Below are 10,531 nucleotides of genomic sequence, written 5' to 3'. Positions count from 1 at the left end.
CAGTTACTTACATTCCCCAGGCCTAAATTCCCTGTGTGGTAAAAGAGGGTTAACAATATGTACCAGAGGAGATTTGGGAGGATTAAAATAAATGATGCATACAGAATGTATGGTAATGTGTCTAGAAAGTACTCAGTAAATTATTTTATTGTTATATTACCATATTTCAACTACCTACTACTTTATATCCTTATATGTATGTGAAAATCCTATTTTCAAAGACTAGATAGGATGAATAAGTAAACTATGATTTCATGTTCTTTGATGTAATTCATACTTTTAAATTCATCATTTGTCTTTGATCCTTTTATATATTAATGTTCCCAATTTCAGACCAAAACATCAGATATCAATTATTTTGCTCAGCAAATGAAGCTTCCCTGATCCCTCCTCTCTCTGAACTTGAATAAGGAAACATTCCATTTTCTTTTGCTCTGAAGCATTGAAAGCTAGTTCTCTAAATGAAAGGAAATAGAAACTAAATGGAAAGCCAAACTAATTTTACTTAAGAGGTTACAGTTTTCAAAGTCAGGGATTTGGAGCTCTTCGGTGTTACTTAGTCAATGTAATCATAGATATTTGTCTTGTTGAGAATTATATTGTGACATATGTGTGGTAAGCAGGACTGTTATTGTATAAATTACCCAATATTTGTGGCTTGAAGTTGCAGAGAACAAAAGAAAGCACACATGAAGTTTTCTGTTTTTTTAATAGATGTCAAATTGCTTGGTGTGAATTCTTTTTGTAAAATTTCCTTTATTGATTTTTTAAAATATATTTTATTGATTTTTTACAGAGAGGAATGGAGAGGGACAGAGAGTTAGAAACATCCATGAGAGAGAAACATCGATCAGCTGCCTCCTGCACACCCCCCACTGGGGATTGCCTGCAACCAAGGTACATGCCCTTGACCAGAATCGAACCTGGGACCCTTCAGTCCCCAGGCCGACACTCTATCCACTGAGCCAAACCGGTTAGGGCTCTTTATTGATTTTTTTAAAGAGAGAGGAAGAGAGAGGGATAGAGAGATGGAAACATCAATAAGAAAGAAAAATCATCAATCAGCTGCCTCCTGCATGCCCCCTACTTGGGATCCAGCCTGTAATCCTGTACATGCTTTTGATCAGGAATCGAATCCACAACCCTTTGGCAGGCAGTCCAATATTCTAACCACTGGAAACACCAGCCAGGGCGAGAAAAATGATTTCCGTTATATTAGACACATAAAGAAAAAATGCTGCTCAGTTCCATGTTTGGTAGAAAGCTAGGGTATCTAACAGGAAAAAGGCAGTGGTGAATGGGGATAAATGGAAAGAAAGTGTTACTATATTTTCTTCATTTTTTTTACCTGATTTTTTCTCCTGTAGTTAAGTGTGTCATCACTGTTTATCAACAGTGATTTGCATTTTGGCAAAGCTGGTTCTATAATTATTTGAAAAACATACCAGATTTGGGTAAGCAGTGAGCAGTAGTTTTAGATTTTTAAAAACTAATATTATGATTATAAAACTTTTTGTTTTACTCTCAAAGAATTTCAGTGATTAATTGAAAGGCAATAAGTTATCTAATAGGAAAATATTATCATGAAATAGAACTCAACAATTTTGGCTAGTAATTTGCTTGGCTCATTGGTCCCATATAAACTCAGTTAATATTTTATCTTCATATTTTCATAAGTGGGTATTTAGTTGAAACAGTTTCATTCTCAATATTACCTCAGAATAGAAAGGCGATACTGACTATGTGCCGGGAACTATCAATTCTGAAAGAGATTCAATGTTATTTCCAAAGTTGAAGGTTTAATTACTGCTTTATTATTTTTTTGCCATTTGACCTATTTTATTCATAAAACTGTTATATAGAAGTTTAAAAATTATAGTATTTTAAAGAATCTGTTTTCTCCTTCATACTTATAGGAACCCTATGAGCCAGGTAAGCCAGTAATATTTTTATATTTTTTTTATTAGCAAAATACATTGTAGGTAGTATCCCACTAGCATAGATCTAATGTAGGTGGTCTAAAAATAAAATATGTCTTATGACATCAAGTGATATGTATGCTTTTCCAAATAGAACATACTTTAGTCTGTTAGTAAGAGTATCTTTTATTTTAGAAGACAAATTTCTCAGCACTGTGCTCAAGCAATAAATCTGTGGTTTGAATTTGTACATGTTCTACGAATCACTTGGAATTATAATTTATCAAATGGTCACTTGTAAATTATGAAATTATTTATAAAAACATTCACCTTTTTAAAAATTTCCACTTACTAGCTATGTGACCTTAAACATGTTACTTAATAGCTCCATGTCTCAGTTTCCCCATTCATAAAGTGTAAGTGATAATTTTACCAACTTTAGACAGTTGTTACGTAGGTCGTATGAATCAGTAAGTATAAAATACTAAGCACAGGTCCTGGCTATATAAATGTTAGCTATTATTAATATCATCATCATCATCATCATCATTACTCTGTTTTTTGTAAAGCATAGTGTAAATACATGAATAAAGACCAAGTGTTGACACTAGGTTTACAGTCTTTTAAGAGAAAGGATAAATGATGAAGTCATGTAGGAAGTAAACAAAGTTGGTTCCAATAAAAAAAGAAATAATATATATAAATAAGGGTAAAATCTAGGTCTCAGCTTTGTCAATAAATCAAAATTATGAAACAAATTGCATGTTACTATTGTCTGAATAATGGAATAAAGTGCAGATTTAGAATCTATATATATAAAACCCTAATATGCAAATAGACCAAACAACTGAACAACCGGTCACTATAACATGCGCTGACCAACAGGGGGTGCGCACAGAACATGGCGGTCATCAGCAGCAGGCGGCAGAGCACGGAACATGGTGGGCATCAGCTGCGGCAGGATGGTGGAGCAGGTGAGCAGGGGCACCAGACCGAGGCGGGGCGCTGGTTGCTGTCATCGGGGCAAGCCTCTAGTGCTTACTGAAAATTCTTTGCTCCCGCACACCGTGGTCCCGCCTGGCACTTGCACCTGCTGCCGGCACCAACTCCGCTTGCACCTGCTAATGGCGCTGGAGCCGCTGCTCACACTCACTGCCGGCGCAGGCCCCACTCACACCCATAGATGGCACCGGAGCCACCACTCACACCAGCTGCTGGCCCCAATCGCCCCTGTGGGCTTCTCCAACTCCCCTTGCTCCTGAGGGGTGATCGGGGCAGCAGCCACCGTTCGCACCCACTGACAGCGCCAGCCCCACATGCAGCTACTGCTGGTGCTGGCCCCAATCATTCTATGCCATCAGCGGGTGTTAGCAGGGCCGGCGGTGGCGGCGGGAGTGGGGCTGGCAGACAGGGGATCTGGGGCCAGGTGGGAGCGGCCAGGCGGGGGTGCAGAGGATGGGCCAAGACCCTCCCCTGTGCCCACCGCAGCCTTGCAGCCCACAGTTCCTTCCAAGGTGCACAAATTCGTGCACTGGACCCCTAGTATGGCTATAAAATAATTTATGCAAGGACCAGTGTGGAGCAAATATTGAAGATTTTCCCATGTATCTTTAATATTTGTTGTCTCCAAATTGCACCCAAAGACAAGCAAATATGACAGAAATGGTCATAGGTACTCAAACACTGGTCCTCATCCTAATTATGATGTATTTAGAGAAACAGCAACTGATAGAAGTTGTTCCTAAGCCTATAAAATAGTTCAAAAATCAGCACAGTTAGTTGAGCTTGAAAAGGAATACGGGGACTCTAGACTCATTGCTCACAGTTAGAACACAGCCACAATAAGAGTTGCGGTTCTCTCTTTTCAGCTGTAGCTGCAAAATATCCTTGAAAGTTTATCTTCCTGGGTGCATTGTATCGAAAACCAATTCCCAGGACATTAAATTCTGTGGCAATATTTAGATTAGGAATAAACTTTTGCAACATCAGTAGTTTTGGGGAAAGGACCTTAGTGCCACAGTCTGCAACTGTTCAAGGGAAATTTTCCAACCTAAGGAGCAGAACAGAAGAACCCAATGAAGAAGAGTTATAATAAACAAATTTATTATAAAGTTGAGCAAAACTCAGTAGGGGATCTTAAAAACAAAGTAGAGTTCTTAACCCTGACTTTCCCCCAAAAAATATTGGTTCTAAATATTGGTGGTTGTTTAACAGTTAATTTATTTTTCAATTTTTTTTCCTAAATAGTCCAGAGAGATCTCTAGGGATATAAGGAACATTATTTTCTCTGAGAGATGAGTTCAAGAAAATATCTTGTGCCCTGGCCAAGTGGCTCAGTTGGTTGGAACATTGTCCTGTACACCCAAAGGTTACAGGTTAGATTCCCAATTGGGGCACATACCTGTTGTTTGATCCCCAGTCAGGGCAGGTACAGGAGGCAGCCATTTGATATCTCTCCCTCCCTCCCTCCCTCTCCCCCTCCCTCCTTCTTTATCTCTCCCTCCCTCCCTCCCTTCCTTCTTCCCTCCCTCTCTTTCTCTGTCTCAAATCAATAAGTATATCCTTGGGTGAAGATAAAAGAAAAAATATCTTGTGTTCCTAACTTTTGATCCATGGCCTTTCCAATTTGGATTACTTCTCTAGTGAACAGATCAACTGTTTTAGTGATATTATCCAGGGTTTTGATATTTTTTTAAATAATGGCATACAAAACTTTGTGTCTTTGTATGTTCCCCTTATGAATAAAAGACTGGAGTAGGGCAGAGAACATAATTCCAATATTATCTGGGGTGACCAGATTGTCTAAGTTTATTTACAGTGCTTAATCTTTCTCTTCCAATGTTTGATAGTTTCTATTATAGAGAAATATGCCTGCTTTGCCATAATCTGAACTCTGACATTGGCCTTGTAGCCAGAGTACTGTAAATCTTTAGGAAAACTTTCAGAGAGATCAAGAACATAATGTTGGTTGAAATGAACAAGAAGAAAAAGTTATTTCTTTAACTTGTGGCCGAATGGAGTTTTCCAGCGAGGGAAGTATGGCCTGAAAAATATATATTTAAAGAATGAGGATTTAAGATAGTTTAGGAAAGTACAATAATTTAAATTCAAGAAGGTAATATTTTTTCAAAAGCATTTACATCTATTACACATCATTTCTTTGGTTATATAACTACAGGTAAAAACCTTTTTTGGGGGTTCTTATTTTCCATCTATGATGACTTTACAACATTTTGGTAATTTATATTTCCCTTAGCAATGTGAGATTGAATACTTTCCTCCAATACTTCTACTGTTTTTAATTCCTATTTTCCATATATTTCCACTCAGTCAACATATTACTTATTTAAGAAGTTTTCCACCTATCCAAACGAGGATTTTTAGAGCTATCAATACATATTGCATCTATTTCTCAGCCAATATCAGCCATAGAAAATGCACAAAGCATTTATAGCAATTGGTGCACACACACAGAATCATATTTATATTATTTATGTATAATGCACACAATATGTATTTCATACATAACTTAACAGAGTAAATAGCATTATTTACTGCATAGGTATTTTCTTTATAAATCTTGATTATGCAGTCACACTTAGCTGCATTCAAAACCAATTATAGCTGTTTCTTCATGTTGATTGTTAGAACATTATATTGGTCTATAGAAAGGCATGTGTATTTCATGCATATGGCCCAGATTTATCTTTATTCATTAACTAGAGGCCTGTTGCATGAAAAGATTTGTGCAATAGGCCTTCCCTTCCCCTGGCTGCCTGCACCTTCTCTAGTGAACAGATCAACTGTTTTAGTGATATTATCCAGGGTTTTGATAATTTTTTTTTAATAATGACATACAAAACTTTGTGTCTTTCATGTTCCCCTTATGAATAAAAGACTGGAGTAGGGCAGAGAACATAATTCCAATATTATCTGGGGTGACCAGATTGTCTAAGTTTATTTACAGTGCTTAATCTTTCTCTTCCAATGTTTGATAGTTTCTATTATAGAGAAATATGCCTGCTTTGCCATAATCTGAACTCTGACATTGGCCTTGTAGCCAGAGTACTGTAAATCTTTAGGAAAACTTTCAGAGAGATCAAGAACATAATGTTGGTTGAAATGAACAAGAAGAAAAAGTTATTTCTTTAACTTGTGGCCGAATGGAGTTTTCCAGCGAGGGAAGTATGGCCTGAAAAATATATATTTAAAGAATGAGGATTTAAGATAGTTTAGGAAAATACAATAATTTAAATTCAAGAAGGTAATATTTTTTCAAAAGCATTTACATCTATTACACATCATTTCTTTGGTTATATAACTACAGGTAAAAACCTTTTTTGGGGGTTCTTATTTTCCATCTATGATGACTTTACAACATTTTGGTAATTTATATTTCCCTTAGCAATGTGAGATTGAATACTTTCCTCCAATACTTCTACTGTTTTTAATTCCTATTTTCCATATATTTCCACTCAGTCAACATATTACTTATTTAAGAAGTTTTCCACCTATCCAAACGAGGATTTTTAGAGCTATCAATACATATTGCATCTATTTCTCAGCCAATATCAGCCATAGAAAATGCACAAAGCATTTATAGCAATTGGTGCACACACACAGAATCATATTTATATTATTTATGTATAATGCACACAATATGTATTTTATACATAACTTAACAGAGTAAATAGCATTATTTACTGCATAGGTATTTTCTTTATAAATCTTGATTATGCAGTCACACTTAGCTGCATTCAAAACCAATTATAGCTGTTTCTTCATGTTGATTGTTAGAACATTATATTGGTCTATAGAAAGGCATGTGTATTTCATGCATATGGCCCAGATTTCTCTTTATACATTAATAACATGTACATAATAGATATAAATCCAATCACATGAATAGCACAAATTCATTAAAATAATTCTTTATTCAGCGTATATTCTTTGTCTGTGCTTGTGAACATTTATTACTGAAAAGCAAAAAGAATTAGGCCTGCAACCTATTTCTTTTCTATTTGGGACACCCAGGAAAGAGAGAAAGGTGAGCTATAAAATCTACCTTAAGCATACTTAAATAGAAATTCTGGAAAACATACTAATAAGGCTTACGAGAAGGAACGACCTTTTCTATGAAATGCTCTTGTTATGCACCTGTCTCCATTTTTGTTACCTATCAAAACTTTGACATCCTTCTGGACGGAAGAAAAGAAAAGCATTAGTATTCATGCTGTTATTGCGCAACCCATGTACTCACTGTACATCCGAGCTAGAAAAACTGCACAGTGAAAAACAACATTTTGATCAAAATAAGCAGAAAATTGAAATAGGGTATATCGTGGCAAACAAAATATGTTCATAACTGAATGATGATCTCAGGTAAGAATGCAATCAAATTATTTCCACAGAGCGTCTCAGAGCAAGAGAACAATACTGTTAGCTATCTCTGTCAAATCCAGCATTCAGTCATGGTAGATGATGGGGAAATTTTCTGGATCTGTTTTCACCAGAAAAGAGGAATTGGACTCTACGATTTATGTACTCTGCCCAAAAACTCCACCTAGATTTTTTTTTTAAGTGTGGCATAATGTCCCTGATGACTCATCTTATTAGTAGCCACCTTGTATCATTTGATTCACTGTTTATAGTCTATATTTACCATCTCAATTATTTTTCTGATGACCTGAGAAAAATACTATCAATGAATCCTAAAGGGTGGAGAATGCTGACCGGCAGAGCTTCAATCACTGTGGGTGGCTATTAATCAAGATGATGCATTACTAAAATAGCTGCCTGGGTGTGACTAAAAGCTGCTTTCCTAGCGTGTCAGAAGTTTATTTGCTACTTGGAATATATGGAATGTGAATGTTAATGGTATGCATTTAAAGAAAGTGAAAATGGAACATGACGAGCCTCAAGGGAGGTCAGTTTGGATGTGATTATGACATTACCAATAATACCCTCTGGAGATATATAAGGGACATCTATGTGATACCTTGTGTCACACACAGGTAAGGGCATAGTAGGGGACTGACTATACCTAAGTGGTAGTTTCACAGGGCACATAATGCTTTGGGGTGCATTAGTGTCCAAAATTGTACAAAACAATAAATATTTGCTAGAAGTCATGTATATTATGGCTTGGTCAGAACTGGCCAGGCAGCCAAATATGTTCTGTGATACTCTTAGAAATGAAAGGGCACACACAAGTAAATGCATCCATCAAAATATAAGAGATTCTGTTTCTGCCTGGGATGTAGAAACCTGGAAAGAGCAACTCTTCCAAACAACAGAAAAAGCTAGATAATACAAAATCATAACCTTTCATGAACCCAGGAGACAGCGGAAGTAATAGGGAAAATAGTTTAAATCCAGGGGGAAACAAGAGGGAAACACTTGGGTCATCTCTTGCAGAATATGGGAGGATGGTAGGCTGGACACTACACAATTGAGAAAGAAAAATAGGAAAAAAATATTAGTGAATTACTAAAAGCTGAGTCTGGCCTAGTGTACAGATATAGAACTCATGACCATTAAAGAAACATGTACAGGCAAGCATACTTTGGAGATAATGTGGGTTCAGTTCCAAACCACTGCAATAAAATGAACACTGGCATACCTCAGAAATATTGCAGGATTGGTTCAGACATCCATAATAAAGCAAGTATTGCAAGAAAGCATGTCGTCATATTTTTGCTGGTGAAAGGTCCTGACTTCAGTTTTTTTAAAATGCACCACCTGTGAAGTGCAGTAAAATGAGGTAAGCCAGTCATTTGGGCCCATAGGCAGGCTCTTCTCCACGGACCTCAACAAGGCGTGCAGGAGAAAGATTGGGGGCAAGGTGGAGTGAGTGAATCATCGATCAATAGTCATGGAAGAGGAGAACAACTGCTGTTCAAAAGAAAGATACAAAGCACCATTCAGATGCTTCTCTGCTGCAAAAGCCTTAAAACTACTGGGAAAGGACAATGAGTCCTGTGAACTGCAGTACATGTTGCATAAAGAGACAGGAAGAAACCATCCTGTGTTCCTATCAATAGACAACTCCTACCACTGGAGAAATGTAGGATCTTGAAAACACCCAACTAGAGACCCAGGGAGATAATGCTTTGTTTTGTTTTGTTTCATTTAGTTGCACTTTAAAATGTCACAAATAAGTCTGAGGAATCACCCTGCGTCTTACTGTTTCTGTAGCTGGGCAATTTAGATCGTATTTATCAGCCTGCTGTCCTGTTTCTTTTTCAGAAAACTAGATACCATTCCCAGATTTTCTGATATCTTTTTTTTAAACTGTTGTGGCTCGCTGAATCAAACAGCTAAAATTAATACAAGTTTAATGTCATCTCCTTCAAGAATTAACTCATCTTTCTGGGATTCAGATAACTGAAAAAGCACACCTGATCTCATACAAACACTGCGGATGTATTTTTCACCCAAGAAATTTCTGATTTCAACAAGAGAACCATTCTCCTGAATAATGACCTTGATGTGGAAGTGAGCGTTCACAGACCTCATCTTGTAACGGAAGCCCAGTGTAACACCCTCAATCATGGTCGTTACATGACTGCAGATAGTGTGAATGGTAGCCAGTTCCTTTCTATTTCCCCACCATCTGTCAACCTGGAGCCTCTTCTTTTTCTTTCCAAGGAGACTGAGTTCTACATTGATGTGGTTGAAGTCGGTCTTCAGGGTGCATCTGGGGCCTTTCACAGTAACTATGTGTCCCTTCAGAGTGATGTCCACATTTTTTGGAATGTCAACAGTCTAATTGCTGAGAATGGTCTTCATCCTCACAGTAGAGGCTGCAAAGAGAACATGTTTTTAAACCCTGTTTTCCACCACCAGCTTAGCAAATGTGAAGCAACTATTAAAAGCTCAGTTGACCCTGATGGCACTGAGCTGCCAGGAGTTATTGCAGGCAACTGGGATGACAAGTCAGAATGGAAGTAACAGTCAAGCCTTTAAGCACTCACTGTAATATCATAGGCAAGAAGTGAAACTTGAGAGAGCACCAACTCCTCCCTCTTCCCTTTGTACCTGGAATGGCTCACCTGCTAAGAAGGTGAATCAGCACATATATGGGTGTCATCTCTCTGAGGGTGGGGCCCTGAACAAACAGCAGTCATGTGTGGACCTGGAGGCTGGAAGAGGACAAGGGAGAAGGGCTAAGAGTGGAAAAGTACTGAGTACTTAGTCAAAATAGAGAAAAGTGTCTTTAAGGTTTCCCCCTCCCCCCAGTAAAGAAGTCTACACAAAGGCATCTGAGGAAGACTTTTGCCAAGTGGCCCAGATAAAGAGGCTTCTGAATGGCGGCCCTTGGGCTAGGAATGCAGATTTGTGTATGCGCACCCAGCTGGCTAGGGGAGCCTGAGTCCTTGATTGTAACTTCCTTCCAAAACTGCGATGCATTGACTGTGTACCAAGTTTCCTGCAGAGAGGGCAGCTTTCCTCTTAAGCCTGCCAGGTAAAGCCTTTGAAAATGCCTGTGGTTGAACCTGAAAAATCACTGATAGGCTTTTTCCTCCAGAAGCCTAACTCCTCAGTAACAAGCAATAGCAGTCTACCATAGATAGAGGGGCAATAATGTGAAGAGAAATCTCCTTTGAGAC

At 37.9% G+C, this 10,531-nt stretch overlaps 1 pseudogene; it reads right to left on the bottom strand.

Annotated features, from left to right (window-relative positions):
• Positions 1-9,171: 9,171 nt before the first annotated feature.
• On the bottom strand, positions 9,172-9,710 carry LOC102257157 (annotated as a pseudogene).
• Positions 9,711-10,531: the final 821 nt, after the last annotated feature.

The sequence above is a fragment of the Myotis brandtii genome, unplaced genomic scaffold (assembly GCF_000412655.1).
Source record: "Myotis brandtii unplaced genomic scaffold, ASM41265v1 scaffold13, whole genome shotgun sequence".
Taxonomy (NCBI): Eukaryota; Metazoa; Chordata; class Mammalia; order Chiroptera; family Vespertilionidae; genus Myotis; species Myotis brandtii.
Note: the sequence above shows the minus strand (reverse complement) of the source record. Positions and strands in the feature narration are given on the sequence as shown.